The sequence below is a fragment of the Microcebus murinus genome, chromosome 7 (assembly GCF_040939455.1).
Source record: "Microcebus murinus isolate Inina chromosome 7, M.murinus_Inina_mat1.0, whole genome shotgun sequence".
Lineage (NCBI taxonomy): Eukaryota > Metazoa > Chordata > Mammalia > Primates > Cheirogaleidae > Microcebus > Microcebus murinus.
In genome coordinates, this window is record NC_134110.1 from 64530114 (window position 1) to 64549691 (window position 19578).

Below are 19578 nucleotides of genomic sequence, written 5' to 3' on the forward strand. Positions count from 1 at the left end.
AAGTATGCCCCATGCAATATTTGAAACATACTTACACTAACAAATTATTCATTGTTTATGTGAAATTCAAATTTAGTTGGGTGTCCTGCAATTTATTTGGCAATTTTATCCCCTGGAGCCAGAATAGGGTCAGACTGATCTCTTGGGAAAAGGCCTGGTTATGTCTTCTCTTCTCCTTTGGACGCTCTCTTTTCTACTGTGGCACTAAACTGAGGTCTCCTGGGAAGGCAGCCTAGACCAGCTCGGTTCCTGACTTTGGAAGGAATTTGCTGTCTCCCTTCCTCCTTAGTTCCTGTTCCTCTGTCACTGTCTGGTGTGGCTTGAATGAGCCTTACCTTTGCATTGCAATGCTAAGACCAGAGACTCAAATATGAGCTTGGGGAAAAATGGCCAAGGGCCTGCTTTGGTTCAATGCCACTGAGACCTACCTAGCACAGGAAAAAAGACCCCTCCCTTACAACCCCTCTTTGTTTATTTAAAGTCTTCACTCAGTTTCAGACTCAAACTTTCAGCCAAGAGTAAAATGCTATTTAGCTTTACTTTGCTTTTCTTCATCTGGAGCTTAGATCTCCCTTGCAGACCTTGAGTGAAGAGTTAAGAAAATTATTGAAAACTTGGAAATAAAGCAAAGACCTTTCAATGTCATCTAAGGCCATCTTACTGCAAATGTGGCTTGCAGGCTAACAGTGTCACATGGGAACTTGTTAAAATGCAAATTCTCAGGCCCTGCCCAAGACCTACCGAATGAGAATTTCTGGGTGCAGGGCCCAGGAATCTGTATTTTCAAACAGTTTGAGAAGCATTGATCCAGATTAGCTTGCTGAAGGATCCTCTCAGTCTCCGGGGGAATGCAACATAGTTTGTACCATTGATTTGGGCTCAGACATTTACAATACTGATAAGATGGTGATTTTAATTTTCTGTCCATTAGAGAAGACAACTCCAAACATTGTGGTTTTAGTACTTTCGTAGACATTAACTAGTTTTGTATGTGAATTTGCAATCTTACTTTCTTCAGCGTTCTTTTCTTCTCCCGCTGACTCTGGGAGCCCTACTTTCTCAAATTCTCTTTCAAACTGGCTTTGTCGTCCTGCTGGTTCTCTCGTTAATGAGTTGGATAAAACTTTGACATGTGCTTACTTATCTATCTATATGAAAATGAGGTTTTTAATATTTTGAAAATTGTGCTTTGACAGAAGGTAACCGAGAGAAGACAGGATTCATCTCTTCTTCCGACCCCTGGCTTAATACTGTCATAACACTCTCTGCTTCAATCAGGGTCTATTTTGTTACAAACACCTGAAGCCAACTCAAATTAGCTCAAGTAATGAGGGGTTTGCTGCAAGCCCATAGGAACGTCTCACGGGATTCATGTTCAGGAAGCATAGCTAGGCCTCAAAGGGAGAGGAAAACTGCTGGGTGGTGTCTCTTTTATTATCCCTCTCCAAATGCTCTAGGCTTCCTCATTTTCTCCAGATTGAGAACTACTCTCTAGCTTCTCTTCATAGACTGGTTTTCTTATTGGTATGAACGTGGCTTAAAGTGGATATGGTTGAACTTCCAGCCCCAGAAGAGAGAATATTATTTGTCTTTGATGAGCCAATAAATCACTGGCTTTGGGTCACACTCCTACTTAGCTGGGGTGGGGGAGGATCACGTGATCAACTGCTCAGAAGCTGTAGATCAGAGCTGAGATTCTAAAGTACCGGCGGGCAAGGAAGGCAAATTTATCTTTGATACTCTGCCTTTAATGGGACTGAACAAGAGATGAAGGAAACAAAGATGATGAAATAGGTGTTCCTCCCGGTTTCTTCCCTTGGACATGAAAATGGTCTTGGGACCAGTTTGGCACAACTTATTCCTGAGCCCTAACAAATAGGAAAGCCTCCTGGCTTGCTGAAATGAGCAGAGTGAAAGAGACTGATTTTTAATTAAAACTCTTTAAAATGGAATTAATCAAATTTCATTTTAGGGGCTAGACAATTAATTGGTAACTGAGAAAATAATGTCGTGTTGGCTTGCATTTCCAGCCAAAACATTTGTAATCCTAATATATGGATGTAGTCTAATGACATATGTAACAAATACCTATCTCAATTTCATTGGCTCAGCACAACAGAAGTTTATTTTCCATTCATAGCAGTAAAAAGGGGGTATTCCTGGTCAGTGGATGCGATTCTTTTGTTTGCTTAGGTCTTTTGAAATTTCTGTCAATAATTCTATGTACATCCTTTGTTAAATGTATAGCTATTGGATGGTTTTGATACTATTGTGTTATCTTTTTATAAAAATCTATTTTCTCATTATTTGTTGCTGGTATTTGGGCAAAAAAAATTTCTACATTGACCTGGATATGTTTACCTAGCCATCTTGCTAAATCCACTTATTTATTTTAATAATTTATAGTATTCAATGTTAAATTTATAGTATATTTAGTTTAATTATATCCATTTGTATTTTTTATGTATATAATCATATTGTCAAAGTAATTTTGTATATTTTCCAATCACTCTCCCTTTTACTTCTTTTTCTGGTCTTACTGTGCTGGCTCTGTCCTGTGGTGTGCTGTTTTACAGAAGGAATGTCAGCAGTACCCTTGCTAATTCCCGTTCTCACTGGGAGCAGCTTTCAACATTTTACCATTAAGCGTTTGTATTAGTCGGTGTCGGTTAGGATCCACAAACCATATCCATTACTTTAAGGGAGAGAATTTAATTTAAAGAATTGTTAACCTCCTTTTGCAGAAGAGAAAAGGCCAAGAGAGGACGCCAGGTGTCACAGAGGTGTCACTGCAGGAAACAGCTGCTACCCTGGTGCTGGGAACACAAAGGGAAGAGGTTGAAATTTGTAAAACTTAAGAGCTTAGTTGAGAGTCTCCAAGAATTCAGGTCATAGACCCCTGGGGACAGGGCACTGCCTGACTGGTGCTGGGACCTTAAAAAGGGCCCTTTGGGGCTGGGATTCTGGCCTCTAAAGAGGGGGCAACTCCAGAGCTAGTCTTGGGGTCCCTGCAGAGGCATGATGAGACACTCTGAAGTAGGAAAAAACTGCGCACTGGAACCAACAGCTACAGCTAGAAACAACTGTCACCGCCAGGATGAAGAACTTCTGATGCATGAATAGAAATGGGAAGCAAACAGGAGGGAGAAAGCCCCTTCCCCTCCTCCAGCCTTGTAGCTCCAGCCTCTCCTCCTGCCCCTTGTCAGTACAGCCTAAGACGGAGCCGCTGGCAAATCGGAAATGTGATTTGCAGAGTCCCAGCTCCACGCACAAAGGGAAGTAATCAAGGACGTGCTTGAAACTTAATTCAATAGCTTAATAACACAAAACAGTTATGATGCTTGCTATAGGCTTTTTGTCTATACCTTTATCACACAAATTTACTTTAACAGGAAATTTACTTTATCAGGAAATTCACTTCTATGCCTAGTGGCTGAGTTTCTATAATGAATGGATGTTGACTTTTATTAAATGCTTTATCTGTATTGATCGAGATGGACATATAACTTTCCTTCTTTATTCTATGATTGTAGTGGTGAATTATAAAGATTGATTTGGAATATTAAATCAACCTTCTATTCCTGAAAAAAATCTAACTTGATTGTGTTGTATGATACATTTTACCTGTTGTTGGAGTGGATTTGCTAATATTGTATTTATTTTGTGAGAGTGGTTTTGTTTTTAATTGTTTTCTGTCAGGTTTGGTATCAAGGTTATCTTGGCCTCATAACACAAGTTGGGGACATATACACTATTTTATGTACTTATCTGGAAGAATATGTATAAATGTAATATTATTTTTTAAATGTTTAGAAAAATTAGTGAAGCCATTGGATTTACATTTTTTTTAAGTGGGAAGGTTTTTATTACTCAATTTCTTTAATAAATATAAGGGTATTAATATTTCTATTGTATTTCTATTTCTTCTTGGGTCAGTTTGGTAAGTTACATTTTTCAAGGACTTTGCCCATTTCATCTAAATTTTCAGTTGTATTGGCAAAAAGTTGTTCCTAATATGCTCTCATTACCTTTTAAATGTCTATAAGATCTGTAATGATGTCTCTGTTTTCATTTCTGATATTGGTAATTTGTATTTTCTCTTTTATTGTTTTTCTTTTAATCTTGCTCAGGGTTTATGGAGTTCCTCAAGTTCTGTTTAAAGAACCAACTTTTGTCTCTATGATTTTTCTCTATTGTATTTTTGTTTTCTATCTCATTTATATTCAGACTATTGAATTTCAGCCTTTATTTTTTTCTAATCCATGAATTTAAGACTATATACATCTCTGTAAACAGCGTTAGCTGCATCTCACATCATCTCAGCTGAATGATGTTTCTGGCTACCCCTCACCCTTCCCCCCACCCCGCCCTAACCCTTACCTTAAGAGAGGGTCTGTGCCTAATTGGTGAGTCTGGGAGAAAGGATTGAGCATTCTAAGCTCAACCCCTCCTGGGACCTCTGATTATGGTCTTCCTTTCCACAGAGGGGGTCCACTCCGCTTGCTTCCAGCCATGAGGTAGGTGGTGTGTTGCCATGGGGTGGGGCTGTGTCTGTCCAGCTCTGCCCGAGACTGAGTAGGGAAGTTAAATTCTGAGAAAAGTATCAGGACACCCACCCCAGCACAACAGCTGAGCCACTTTTCCAGGGAACATTATCAGTGATAAAACATATTTGATCTCTACCTCTTTGTTTCCCGGGTCTTATTTCTCAAAGGACCCCAAATTTGGAAGGGAAAAGGGATGCTCTTTATTGAACCTCTAAGGCCCCAACATAAGAAATCATAAGAAACTATGAGAAACATCAGTTAATGTAATTTTCTATGTCCCAAGAAAATTCTAAGCCTTTTCCATGTATTAATTCACTTGAGGCCTCACAATTCTCTGAGAAACACCTTGTTATTATCATGCCTTTTTACAGTTGAGGAGACTGTAGTAGGGAAAGGTTAAAAGCTTGTCTGGGGTTTCACAGCCTGGAATTGTGGAAACTGTGACTCAAATCCAGGCGGTCTGGCTCCAGGGTCCTTGCCGTTGTATTTACAAGGGTTGCTACTAGTGAGGGTTGACAAGAATTGCTACTTGGGGAGAAAATAATTCATGTAAATAATTGAAGCTAAGAAGTATTGATTCAAGGTGGGAAGCTCTGGGCTTAGTCTGTTTAGGCTGCTATAATAAATTCCCATAAACAACAGAAACAGTTGTGGAGGCCGGGAAGTCCGAGATCAAAGTGCTGGCAGATTTGGTGCCTGGTGAGAGACCAGTGTCTTGTTCACAGATGGTCGTCTTCTTGCTGTGTCTTCACATGGTAGTAAGAGAGAGGGGACTCTCTCTGGCCTATTTTACAAGAGCACTAAATCCATTCTGCCCTCATGACCTCATCACCTCCTAAAGCTCCACCTTCTAATAGCAACACCTTGGGGGTTAGGAGATCGACATATGAATTTTAGGGGGACACAAACATCAGACCATAGCAGAATTGTAAGTGCTCCAATAGGCAGAGAACGCACAAGTTTTTTTAACTTGGAAGTTAACAGCAGCCTTTATTATAGCTAGGAACTGCCTCATGTAAGCACATTAGCTTTCTCTTGCTGCATAACAAATTGACATAAACTTAGTGGCTTAAAACAACAAACACTGATTATCTCACTCTTCCCATGGGTCAGGGGTCCTGGCACAACTTTGCTGGGTTCTCTGGTTAAGGCCTCCCAGAGCCACAATCAAGGTGTTGGCCGGGGCTGTGGTCTCATTGGAGGCTTGGGATCCTCTTTAAGCTAGTATGGCTGCTGGCTGTATTCAGTTCCCTGTGGATGTAGGACTGAGGCCCTTGCCCTAGAGCCTGCTTCTCTCTGCAGCAGTTCACAGCATGGCTGTTTGCTTCCCCTAGGCTAGCAGGAGCAGGAGAATCTCTTGCTTTTAAGGCTTTCACTTGATTAAGTCAAACCCACCCAGGATAGTCGCCCTTTCAGTTAGCTCAAAGTCAGCTCACTTGGAACCCCGTCACAGGAGTGACATTCCATCATATTCACATGTCTCTCCCACACTTCAGGGGGGAGGATTATACAGCTGATGTATACCAGGGGCAGAGTTTTAGGATTCTTCCTACCACAGTAAACAATGACTATGATGTCTTCTGGCTAACCTTGACTTGACCTTGCAAGAGCCCTTTATTCCCTAGCAGACATGGCTGTGGCAAGATTTAGTTTTCGAGAAGATAAACCGTTGGGACCCAGTAAAGCTAATACTAAGATTGGGAGAGCTGCCCTTTTAGACATTGGAGTATGGAACAGTTGTTTTCTGCTTGGATTATGTTTCATAGACATTTCTATAGACCAGGTATTTAAATACCAAGGCAGCTAAGTTCTTCCTAGCTGCAGAGCACCAATGTATGCTTCAGGACAGACATAGGCAGTGCTAACTCAGTTGCTCATCCTTCTGTTCCTTTCTGTGTTGTTCAGAACTGTGTTCAGGGACAAGAAGGAGAAATGTAGAAATCAGTGGCTAATCCACAGACTCCAATTACCCCCAACTACCAGGCTTCAAGTTCATTCTGAATCTGTTAATTACGTACATTCTGGCCCTCACTTTATATTTCAGTGTCTCTAACTTTCGTGACACTCCAAAAGGGTGGTAGATTTCACTAGTGAATACATTAAAAGGAATAGGAGCCATCATTTTATAGGGAATATTCCATCTCCTTGGGTTTAGACAAAGAAAAACAAGCTAAAAATCTCCTCAAAAAAGTTCAGTGAAATTATTACAAACTCAAAAGCTAAGAAGGGAGTCTAGGAGGTCCGACCCTAAAAGAGTGTTTCTGGAAGGAGGTTTACTCAGAAATTCAAGGAGGACTGGAATGGTTGTCCCAAATATGCGTCGTCTGTCTTATTATCTAAACAAGAGCAGAGAGAGAATGAAAGACAAACAGAAGCAGATGGGCTGATTAAGCAGGAGGAAGAGAAAAATTTCCATAACAGAAAGACTAAGCTTTTTGAGACAAGGTAATAGATAAGTGGGGATAAGGAGACACATCCAGCTCTAACTGCTCATAAAGGGAAGATAAGAGAGAGCAGTGAAATCCAACAGTGCCAGTGGTCATGACCCAGCCCCCCACCTTACCCTCCAGATGATGCCCAGCCCAGGAGCCTGTTGAGAAGCATGTTCTTACAGTGATAGGAAGAGAGCCCCTAATGGAAGCTAGTGGAGAAACCACATGCAGGAGACCATAGCAGCTCCGCCAGGTGAGTACAGAAATTTTAGACGCAAGAGGGAAAGGTGTCACCAAAATACTAAAAAAAAAAATTACTGGGTGAGTTTCAAGGTAGAATCATTATTGTAAGTAAAGATGCAGGTATTGCCTGTGACCTAAAGGAACATACCTAAGGAATCCATGGAATCTGGACAAAGAAAGTCACAGTGAAGACGAGACCTCTTAAAAGGAAGCAAAGCAGGACAAAAACAGATCGGGTGCAGGCCTTGGGTTACACATTGGTCTAATGGGGCTAGGACTGTGCCTCCTAGGTTGGAGTATTCCACATATGGGAGTGCCGGTGGAAAACTTCTGTTTGAACAATGGATGCCAGGAAGATCCAGAAATCTCTGACTCATTAGCTCTCTGCTTGAAGAACCCCCAAGACAAAATTTAAAGGGGTATAATGGAAGACAAACACACAATCCTAAAATGTCAAAGTTTTAATTTGATTAACGGGAGCCAAATAGACCTTGAATAAAGCTTGGCGACTGGAGCTGCCACTGTTGTGAATTTCTAAACTTGGCAAGAAAGCAGGACCATTTCCACATTCAGTCTCTAATGAAGGAAATGGTTTTCCTGTGTGGCTTCCATACCCGCCCCCAGTGTGGCAAACCAGTGCCATAAGTAACCTCTTTGTGGAAGATGTCTCCCAGCTGGGTTTAAATTAACAGGTTATAAACTATGGACAAGTAGCCTAGATAAACTGGCATTCTGATAAAGGTGAAATTGAAAATTTCTCTGTCTACTCTCTTTCCCATGGTCTCTACTGTGATCTTCATGATATTAAATACAGAGGCATGGGGATATGGTTTGACTAGGGATACCTGAGCTAGAAGATGGTAATTTGCTTATGTTTCCCTAGAAGATGGTAATTTGTTCTAGAAGAAAGTAATCGATAATCTTGGGTATCCTATTAATTCTTTGGACTTGTTAAACTAAGAGACTTTGTGCTGGATTAATTCACTTCAAAGGCGTGTCTTCCACTTGAAGAAACCACACCTGTGCACAGGCCCTGAGAAGCACAGCTCCAGCCACTGGACTGAAGATGCCCCAGCAAACGTAAAAGCACATCCTTGGTGCTTTTACTCTCCCAGCTGTTCTGCCCAGTTTCCTGTTCCCAGCCGCTTTCTCCTGTCCCTGACTCCCAAGTCTTCCCTCCCTTCCTCCTTCTCTCCTTCCTTCCCTCCCTCTTTCCTTCCTCCTCTGCCAATTGGCCTTCTAGATCTTGTGCTGTCCAGTACGATAGCCACATGCAGCTGCTGAGCACTTGAAATGTGGCTCCTCCACATTGAAATGTGCTGTAAGATTAAAATATACTCTGGATTTTGAAGACTTCCCATGAGAAAAATAAAATGTCTCACTAATAATAAGTTTTCTATTGGTTACATGTTGAAATGATAATTTTTTTACATATTGGGTTAAATATAACATTCATTTAATTTCACCTCTTTTACCTTTTTTTCTCTTTTACTTTTTAAAAACCTAACTAGAAAATTTTATATTACATATGTGGTTCAATATTTTTTTCAATATTTTTAATAAGAGTGTAATGTCCCTGGCCCCAGGCATCTCACTCCACCCTCCCCTACTCCTACTAAAGCACCCAAACCAACCTAACTTTCCTTCTTCTGTATGAATGTAAGATTTCAGCATTCTTAGTTGGAGAATTATTTTATAAATGAGCCACCACAGCATGATCTTAATGGTTGACTATGCTCAGTTTTGGGTCTCCACCTGTACTTCATGAACACCTACCATATTTATGGATTGTATCTGAGGCCAAGAGGGCATGGTAGCCTAAGATAGCCCCTGCCATCCAACAGCTAATAATCTAGCTGGGTGCCCCCATACAATTAGAGGAATTTGAAATACTGACATATCTTCCCCTAAAGGAATGAATGAAATGGGAATTCTCGGCACCATGGTGGAATTATGAAAACAATTTGTATTATGGGTTATAAAGGAAGTTTCGCGGAACCCTTCAATTTGCTTGTTTACATACTTCCAGCTCACTGCCTTGTCAACCAGTTGGACGTTTTTTGGGTTTTTTTTTTTTTGGTTGTTTTGGTCCCTGACAAGAATTACAGGGTATCTGTTTCTCTGGTGTAGACAGCATTGTGAAAGAAGGTAAGTGACTTGAGCCAAATTAGAAAACAAAATGTCAAAATTTCATCTTCTATTTTGTCTTGTCTGTTTGAAGAGCATGTGGAGGCTGTGCCTTGACGGGTCTACCCTGCAACCTTCCCTTCCCCTTTTCTGCTCACAGAAGAATCAGAGCAAAACCAATTAAACAGGAGCCCCACTCATAGAGAAAATATGTTCTGAAAAAATGGTTCTTCTGTCTCTCTTTTCCTTTCATTGAGGAAGGTAATCATTCCAGTTCAAGAAGCCAAGGATAATTTCGTTCATAAATTGTATACTTTGACCACATGGTTTTTAGCACAAAAATTAAGGATGGGATTTCATTTCAATTCTCTCTCCTTTGAATTGGATTATTTTAAAAGAGGAATGTTTTCCTTGAAGCATTTAGTATTTGCAGCCCAAACATGTTCTGCTCACTGCTGTCTGCAGGGCTGCCTTTCGGATATAAATGTCCCTAATAGATCACAGTTTAGGGCTTAAAATGTCCATGTTTATCCCAAAATGTTTATTTCCTTTCTCCTTCTGCAGACACTATAGTCAATTTCTTTTCCAACCCTTTTTATCTCAAAGAAAACAAGCTCTATCATTTGAAAGTATATCTCATGCCATAAAACCAGGTCAATATTAAGAGAAGAGTGTAATCACATAGATCAGTATCAGGCACAAAATGCAGGATTTAGAGTGGAGAAAGATGAGATAGCAATGACCGCAGTAATTAATTGCAAGCAACAGAGAAAATAGAGCAGAAGCTGCAGCGCGGAGACCTTATCTATCGGAACCCAGTGCCTGTGCCCTGGGACTGGGATCCCTCCAGGCAGGAGAAGAAAGAACTCTACTCTACCTGCCTAAGCTGCTGGAGTTAAGTCTGAGTGTCATGTTCCGATTATAATCAATCATCGACTGAGTTACTGTGTTGTGACAGACATTCCCAGTCCTGAACACACACTTCCTTGTGCCTCCCGGTTCTCGAGGTCCACACTCTCCTCTCTGCCTGTATACATCACACTGTCCCTGCCCTTACCCTTTGTCCCGACTCACCTGTGCCTGCCACCTGCATATCCTCCCCTCTCCCTGCTCAGGCAGAACCTCCTCCGAGATGCCTTCTCTTACCCACCCCCAACCAACCGCACTCCGACCCCAGGCAGACTGAAGTGCTCTTTTGTGACACTCCAGCTGGGACTCACACCATCAATCCCTGGTTCTCAGGCCTTCAGGTCTGATCTGGAATGACAATGCCGGCTTTCGTAGGCCTCAAGCTTGAAGAAAGCAGATCGTGGGACCACTTTGCCTCCATGATCATATGAGCCAACCCCTTGTAATCAATCCCTTTCTATTAATCGATATCTATATATAACCTATTAATTTTTCCCCCATCTGGAAAAATCTTAATACACCTTCTCTCTATTCACAGAAGACCAGCTACGTTTCTTCCATCAAAAGCTGAATCCTGTCCAGTGCAGTGGCTCACACCTGTAATCCTAGCGACTTGGGATGTGGAGGTGGAAGGATCACTTGAGGCCGGAAGTTTGAGACCAGCTTTGATAACATAGTGAGATGCCATTTATAAATAAATAAATAAATAAAGCTGAATCCTTTATCTGTGTCTCAATCTCAATCTTTTATTTCTTTTTGAGGATGGGATGCCTTCCTCAAACCTGGGTCTCCCAGTTCACAGGCTCCATCCCTCTCACAGCTGAGTTTCCCAAAGTGTAGCTTAGAGCAGAGCAAGGGTTCTCTCATTTCAACACATGACAGAATCAGCTGAGGGAGCTTCCATCATCCTCCTGGCAGGACACACCCCAGACCAATTATATTAGACTCTTTAGGGCTGAGACCCAGGGGACTCCAATGTGCAGCCAAGTTTGAGAACCCATAGTTTAGACTTCTGCCTCCATTTCCTAAGCTCTCATTCCTTCCCCATCACAAGACAAACCCGTTTCTACCCCCATGCTTCCTCTGCAATGGCTTCTTAAAAGGTGGCTAATGAATTCCCTCCTGAAAAATCCCTCATATTTTTCTCAGAGTCTATCTTACTTGACATTTTTTGCAATTTGACAATGTCTATCCTCCTCTTTCCTTAGAAAAATCTTCCCTTTCTTTCATTGCACCATTTTCTCCTGATGTTCCTCCTCCTTCTCTGGCTGATGCCTCTGTGCCTCCTTGTCCCACTTTTCTTACTTCTCCTTCATTTTGCCTCTAGGCTGGACATTTCCAAGGCAGTCTTCTCATCTCAGTTTTTGTGTATCCACTCCCCAGGCTTCAACAGCATCTCTCTGTGAGGACCCTCCATCTCTCCAGGTGAGGCCACATTGAAGCTCTTGGTTTCAATCCTACATATCCAATTGTCTCCAGAAACCCCCACTTATTTGTCCCTTAGGATTCCCAAGCAAGAAGTTCAAGTTGAATTCCTCATCCCCATGTCTCCTGGCCCATCACATGCTCATTTCTTTACTGGAACCACCTCAACCTGCCCTTCCTTGTTAATAGAATTTCTATCCCCCTAGACACCCAACAAGAAATCCTAGAGCTGGCCCTTCCCTCTCCCTATGTCTTCCCTCCAACACTCAATTAGACTCAAGTCCTGTGTATTCTCCCTTCCTAACATCTCCCAAACCTACCTCCTCTGCCTCCCCTTCACCACCACCCTTTTCATTTCTTTTTGGAATTATCCTACCTGTGCTCTCTGTTTCCATCCCAGACTCCCAGATCTGTTTTCTCTATGGCCACCTGAGTTACCTCTATAAAGTACAAATCTAAGAGAAATCTTCAGTAACCCTAGATTATTTTAGAATAAACTCTAAGCTTCTTCTCATGGCACATAAGTTCCTGAATTTCTCTCCAGCCCCATCTTTCACTACAGCCATGCTGAAGTACTTGTGGTTCCGAAATGTGCTACTCCTGGCTCAGTGCCTTTGTACCTCTGTCCTCCAGGAACATCCTTTACCCACTTCTTTGGCTAAGTCTTCAAGCCTCAGCTCAGAACTTCCTTCAGGAGGACTTCTGTATCAGTTTGGATATTTTCAGCTCAACTAGAAAAACATCAAACTAGGTATTTAACAGTATACTAAACAGGTTTATCATCTCCCCAGTAAGACATGTGCAGCAGGCAGTTCCAGAGCTGGCTAACATAGAGCTAGATGACGTCTGAGCCTGGGCTGCTTTTCCTTTGTCTTGGCTTTCCCCATATGGTCTTATTATAAAATGCATGCCTTGTCTCCAAACATCGGATACCTACAAGACCACATTCAAAACCATGAAAGAAGTGAGGACTTCCCCTTAGACACCTCTCCTCTTTATCAGAGAGGAAAGTCTTTCCCAGCAGACTGCTCCTATGATTCCACTGGGAAGATCTGGGTCTCTAGTTCACTGTAGACAGACCCCTGGCAAGGGGAGAAGGGTTACTGTGGTTTACCTGTGACTTGGGGAGAAAGGCAGCTTCTTTGAGAACACTCTGCCTTATGTAGAACAAAATACGGGCTCTCCCGGCAAGCACGAAGCAGGGGACAGTGGTTGAGAAGGCTACTGCTGGTTTTGATGTGGCTTCTTCACCAAGTGTCCCTTGCTCACCACTCCCTCACCAGAGTGAGTTAGATGCTTTTCCACTATTCCATGATTGTACTTTCTGAGCTATATTTTAATTGGTGATTTATGTATCTACCTCTTTACACTAACCTCCATACCATCAGGGATTGTTTTATTTATCTTTGATTCTTTAAGACACCTAAGTCCTGAGAACTCACAAAGGCCTAGTACATAGCAGGTACTCAACAAAAATAAATCACTAAAAAATTATTGATGAATGATTCACATGATTGAGTTAATTAATTAGTGAAATGTCCAGGACATTTTCCCACATAGTCTAGAGTTGTGGTTGCATTAATGCTAATAATTGACCCATCTATACAGTGATAGAAAAAATAGACTGATACATGGCCAATTTGTGCTATTTGTTCCATACAATTTCTATTGTCTTACTGCTTTTGTGACTCTGGCAGTTTGTTACCCACTGCAGCACCAATCAAAGGACTTTATTCATTAAATAGAGTCTATGTTTCCTGGTTTCCAAAACCATCCTGGAGTTGTTAAGCCATGTTTTTCCTCTTGATTCATCATTGGTCTACCAAGCCAACATGGATCAACATCATCTATCAGCTTCCCATTTTTGGGGTAGAACTTCAAAGGCAGGGCTTCTTTTTCTGGGTCAAGTTGACCTATGACTTCCATCCTCTTAACACTAACCCTCAGTCCGTAGAACTGCATACATCCTGTGAAGTGGTCTGAAGCTTCCCATCCAGTTCCCTAGCAAATATTTATTGAGGGAATTACTGAATGAATCATTTGACTGCCTGGTGTGTAATCTTCAAAAACACACAAGAGTTCTTATTTAAAAGGTATATGCCACAGCTAAAACACCTTTAAAAATAACCAAATTAGCAGCTTTTATCAATGTTGACATTCTGTTCTCAAACTAATTATCTGCTTATATAACCAGCCTTATTAAGAGCTGTTTCCACCTTCTTAAGTTATCTTTGGCAAACAAAATCAAACCCAAATACAATTTATGATCTTTCCAGTTTCAAAAACTGCCATTTTGATGCCACCAGAATTCCCTATTAGGTTCAGAAATCCATTGCAAATCCTTGTTGGAAAAAGGAAGGAGGTGAATCAAATCAATAAATGAATAATAAATAAAACAGCCAGGGATTAACTTAGGCATGAAAACAAAAATAGAAGTGTCAACTGAAGCACGCTCTGCTAATTTTCTAATACAGTATGAGCATGAGCTGGTTGATGATAAATCTGTTTTTGACATTTATACAGAAGATGGTTGCTTAGCAAGCCAAAGCACTACAGAGTAATGTCAGGCACTATCTCAGGTGGCAATGAGGATCATTATCCCCATGGCAGAAATTATAGCCATGGTCTGGGAGGGCCCTGGGGCACAGTGGAAATATCAAATAGAATGCAGTATTAGAAATTAGGGTCCATGAAAACAAAGTCATGGAATCATGCCCCAGACAGCCAGGCAGGGGTACCTCTTGACACAGGTCCCCTGCAAGGGACTTGTCAGAGGATCAATGAGGTGGAGATGGCAGCTTGGCTGTTAGGAGCAGTGAATCCTGCTGGCATGGATGTGCAAAAGCACAACTTCGATAATTCAAAAATTAGAAATGGGGTTCGTTTGGCCCAAGATATAAACCAACCTATGAAACAAAGGAAAAGAAAGAGCTACCAGTATGCATTGCCTAGCACAGCAAACCAAAGGCCAATCTTGGCTCACCCAGTCATAAATTTCTAGAGGGCAGAAACAGCTAGAAGGTGATATTATTTGTAAATAATATTAAGGTTTGAGCAGACTCTAAAATGCAAGTTCATAAAACCACTGAGTGAAGATCAGCTTTAGAACTTATTTAATCCAAATTCCTCTTTCGATTTAAGAAGAAACCAAGATTTAAAGAGGGCAAGGGAGTTGCCTAATCTCAGATGGCTCTCCGTGGGAGAGTTAGGACTGAGTCCTGAGTTGGGAAGTCGGGTGATAAAGGGCTTACAAACCATGATAAGGGGTCTGGTCTTTATCCAGTAAGGGGGGATGTTTACCAAAAGGAAAACAACTTGATTGGGCTTGCATTTCAGAAATGTTGCCGCAGTTTCAGTGTGAGAGGGGGACGAGACAGAAAGGGAAGTGAAAGGTCTTGCTCTCTGAGACCCTTTTGGGGTTAGGTGGGTTCACACTAGATAGCTTCTTTAATCTACTCAAACACCCTTTCAGATAAGTGTCAAGTGTCGTGGAAGCTGTGGGAGCCGGGACACAGGGAAGGGAGGAAAATGGCTGCAGCTCACACTGGGCTGGCTCACGCTTGGTCAGTCCATTGGCTGGAGCCGTGGCTGCAGTGGAAGGAAGGGGCGATTAGAGCCCGACATGAGGCAAGGGAAGCATGACAACCAGGAGAGGGTGGATGCAAGGAACACTCACGACTCGATTGCCACCAATGCCAGTGTGGAGTGCGAGAGGGGGAGGGGTCCACTGCCTCTTTGGGCCTTGTTTGTTCATATGTGATGAGGGAATGAGAGGCCCTGCTAGTATCTGCACAGCCTCACATCCGGGCCTCACATCCAGCCTTACATCTGACCTCTGACAGAACACCTTGAGGAGATGAAACCTGAGCATCGCCACACGGAAGAAGTTCATTTTTGTCACGTTGGCCTCTTTTTCTGGAGTTTTTACACCATGACAAAACTAAACCAAATCATGCCAGGGGTCAGCCAGGGAAAGGCAAACTCCAGGGAGGGAGAAAGAGGGCAGGAATGGGCCTATGCCTTGGAAATAGGAATGTGTGTTTGAGTGTGTGTGTGTGTGTGTGTGTGTGTGTGAAGAAAGAGAGAGAAAGTGTGTGTGTACACATTCGTGAGCCAGAGGTAGAGGGTCAAGGTTTCTTTTTTATCTTGGTTTTTCTTGTATTTTTGTTTTTCCTTTTCTGTCTCTTCTTTTTCTTTCTTCTCTTGCCCTTTCCTTACCTTCATTTTTTTTTTTTCTTCTTTCTTCTTTTCCTTTCTTGGGTAAATTCCTTTCTGGGGCATATCTAAAAGACCCTGAGTGAGGTATCTCCTCAGATCCTAGAGTTTCAGTGTGAAGACTCAGGCCCCAGCCCCATGAAGCAGGGAGGCCCCATGGGAGGGAGGGTCTCCTGCTGACCTCCTCTCCACAAGTGTCCTATAGGTGAATTGCTTAGCATTTATGCTGTAGTAATTGTATGTTCTCATATGCACGTCATTACATGTATCAGATTAACCCTACTATAAGGTGTTTTAAATTGCAATAACAGGTCATCTTCACAAATCCTCAACCTTTTATATTTGTTGCTTATCTATTCATCTACTCACAAATGTAAAGAATTGAGGAACTTTGATTTCTACCCTACCTTTTCATTCATTCACACATCCATCAGTCATTCTTCAGTTAGCAAATGTGTATAAACTGCTGTGTGCTATGCTAAGATTAAGAGAATAAAACCATATCATAAAATGACCTAAAATGTGAATTTACGGAAAAATGTATCGAAACACATCCTATATAAATGCATTGTGTGTGAAAGCATCTTCTCTTTTATATGCAAAGATGAGCCCTCTACCCTGCCATCACTGGGACAAGTACTTTAGCTGCTTTCTGGGCCTGGCATGGGATGCCCTAACCCGTCCCTTCCACATCCCAGGGTCTTTGTGATCCTACATCTGTGCGATGGTTGTATCCTGAAACCCCATTCACTCATATACTCCAGGCTTGAGTATCCACATACGGGATTCTGATGGACTTTCAATTCATTTAAAAGTTAAAGTTGTCTGCTTTTATTCGACAGAAAGTACCTAAACTACTTTTCCTATAACCACCATGGTCAAATTGGTTGTGTATGCCGAAACCACTGTTTTTGCAAATATGGTGTCTTATAGTAAAACCTTCCTTAGTTGATACAAAGCCAAATACAATCTGGAGAAGCCTGTTCATTGGGCAGGAGCAGATGCTGGGGCAGAGGAAGGAGCCCTGAGTGCAGGTTCACTGTGGCAGGTAGACCCTCGGCATGTGGAGGACTGGGCCCAGGCACCAGGCCAGCACACTCAGGCGTGGCCAAAGGAATGAGGCTGGGCAGTGGTGCTGGGTAAAGATTGTCGGCAGACATAGAGGCCAGGCCAGGCTGCAGGGACAGGAGGCAAAACATCTGCAGATGTTTTGCAACATCTCAGATGTTGCAAAAGAAGCTCTTGTCAGGGAAACAAAAGAGGACGGCAACAGAGTTGACTCTGGAGCAGACAGATGTGGGTTTGAATCCTGGTCCAGCCACTCTCTCACTGTGGAGGAAAGTACTAGCTGCTTTCACACCTGACCTTTCTTCCTCCTGAAAATGCATCTCTTGCAATCAGTTGTAGCCATCAACTAAATACGACTGCATTTTAGCCAATGCACCGTGAGTGGAAGCCATCAGGACTGGTACATTAAAATGTCCCACACCCTGTCCTCCATTCTGCTGCACTGTTAGATTGACTTTGGCGTTGAGAGTTAAACTCTAAGGTAGAAGGGGCTTGACATTTGAATCACTGCTTGGAGGCAAGCCCTGGCCAGTAGGGAACACCTCCTCTGGATTTCAAGTGAGCAAGAAATATGTTTCTGTTGAGTTAGAACTGAGATTTAGGGGTTGGGGGCGAGGTAGTTACTGTTACTGAAGCTCATATTACCTTAACTAATACAGCATCTTACACAAATTCCTTAACCTCTCGAAAGCTCATCTGAAAACTGAGAGGAATATTAATTGAATAATTTCCTATCATTCTTGATCAACCTGGAATGCTCTTTCCCGGATATCTTTCTTGACTTCACACACACTCTGCTCTTGCATCACTGCTCCTTAATGAAAGGGGTTCTCTCGCCCTCCACTATCATTTTTCTTCTGAATTTGTTTCCCCCTCAACTTTATAAAGATGTAATTGGAATACAGTAAAATGTACATATTCAAACTGTGAATTTAATCAGTTTTAACATATGTGTATACCCTTGTCTTGCTTTAATTTTCTTCTTACCTGATTCCTACCTACTTGATTCCTACCTGATTTATTCTTTTGTTTGTTTATAATCTGTCTTCGCCATTAAATATAAGTTCTGTTAGAATGTAAATATTCCACCTTTGGGGCTTAGAATAATATCTGAACTATAAGAGGCACTAAGTAAATATTTGTTGGCTGGCTGGCTGGCTGGAGGATGGATGGATCCAGGAGAACTCAGTTATAAAATAGGAACACAAAGTCAGGAACAGACTAAGCAGCATTCATGTGGGAGCTACAGTCCTAGGCTGGCTTTCTTTCTTCCTATAGCAGATTCATTCAAGGAAGCCACATAGGTTCCCTCCTGCCTGCCAGTCCCAGGCCGTTGGATACAGCTGCATGAAGCACTGAATTGAAGAGGATTCTAAGGCTGCATCTACCGGAGCTTAGCAGAAATGAGGATGGTGATCCATTAATGATGTCTACCTTGGGTAGGAAAGCGGGGAGTGTGGCAGGCATATTTGCGATTCTTTTCCTAGAATCTGTTGTGGGGCTGACCTTGCTGGTGGGGGTCGAATCATCACAGCCACGGGAGGAAGGGAGCCACAGAGGTTGGGAAAAGGCAGGACCTGACAGTAACATTTTTGAAATGCCATTTACCGCCTGTGCTGGCTGTGATTACACTAAGGCTGACAGTTGTGTGATTTAAATACACTGAGATGATTAGTCTAAATGGGCTTTGGGTTCCTGGCTTTTTTCCGATGATTTTCAATGGGTAATAATAACACACTGATAACTTCTACATAGGAGGAGAACACAAGGGCACAAGAAGACCTTCACGCCCACCTTTTGTGTTCACCTTGACAATGGCCACATCTCACTAAATTGGTACTTGTGCAAGCCCCCTTTTCATTCCAGCAGCATGATTTCTTTTATGGGATGGTACAAAAGCAAAGCACCTGGAGCCTGATGAAGCCTAATCTGACAGTAATCGAAGATAAAAACGAAATTCTCAAGTTTTGAAGCTTGCCGCAAGTAAATTCAGCCTTGTTATAACAGGCCACAAAGCTAAGATGTCTCTTTTCACCATAAAGTGTCTCTTGTAAAATCACTTTCTGTTTGTCCAAGACCGAGCATTTCTTTCTCTATTAGAAGGGAGAGAGCCACTTTACTCCAGCCAGATCTAAAGCCTGAATGCTGCCTAATATGCAGGGTCTCGGAATTTGAATAGCTCAGAAGCTGAAACAACACAATATAAATCAGGTGTTAAATTTCTTCAGGCTCCCCTTCAAAAGCCACTGAGTCTCTCTGCTGTGCAAGTAAGCCTCTCACTAGTAGAAAGTCAAGAACCCAGTGGTCTTTCCAGCCAGTCTTCAGGGTCATTGGCAACTCTTTAATAAACTTTAATGTATGCAGTGATGATGCTTGAAGATCCTATCACCCATCATTGCCAGGTTGACACCCAGACCTAAGCTGGGGTGTGTGTGTGTGTGTGTGTGTGTATTCATTCATTTTAAGTCTTTCAACTATCTTTCAATACATTTTTATTATGTTTTCCATAAATTTTTTGTGCTTTTAAATTTATTACTAGGTACCTCTTACTTTGGATGCTATTTTGATATTTTGTTTCATTTTTTAAATGATTGCTGATATATATAAATTCA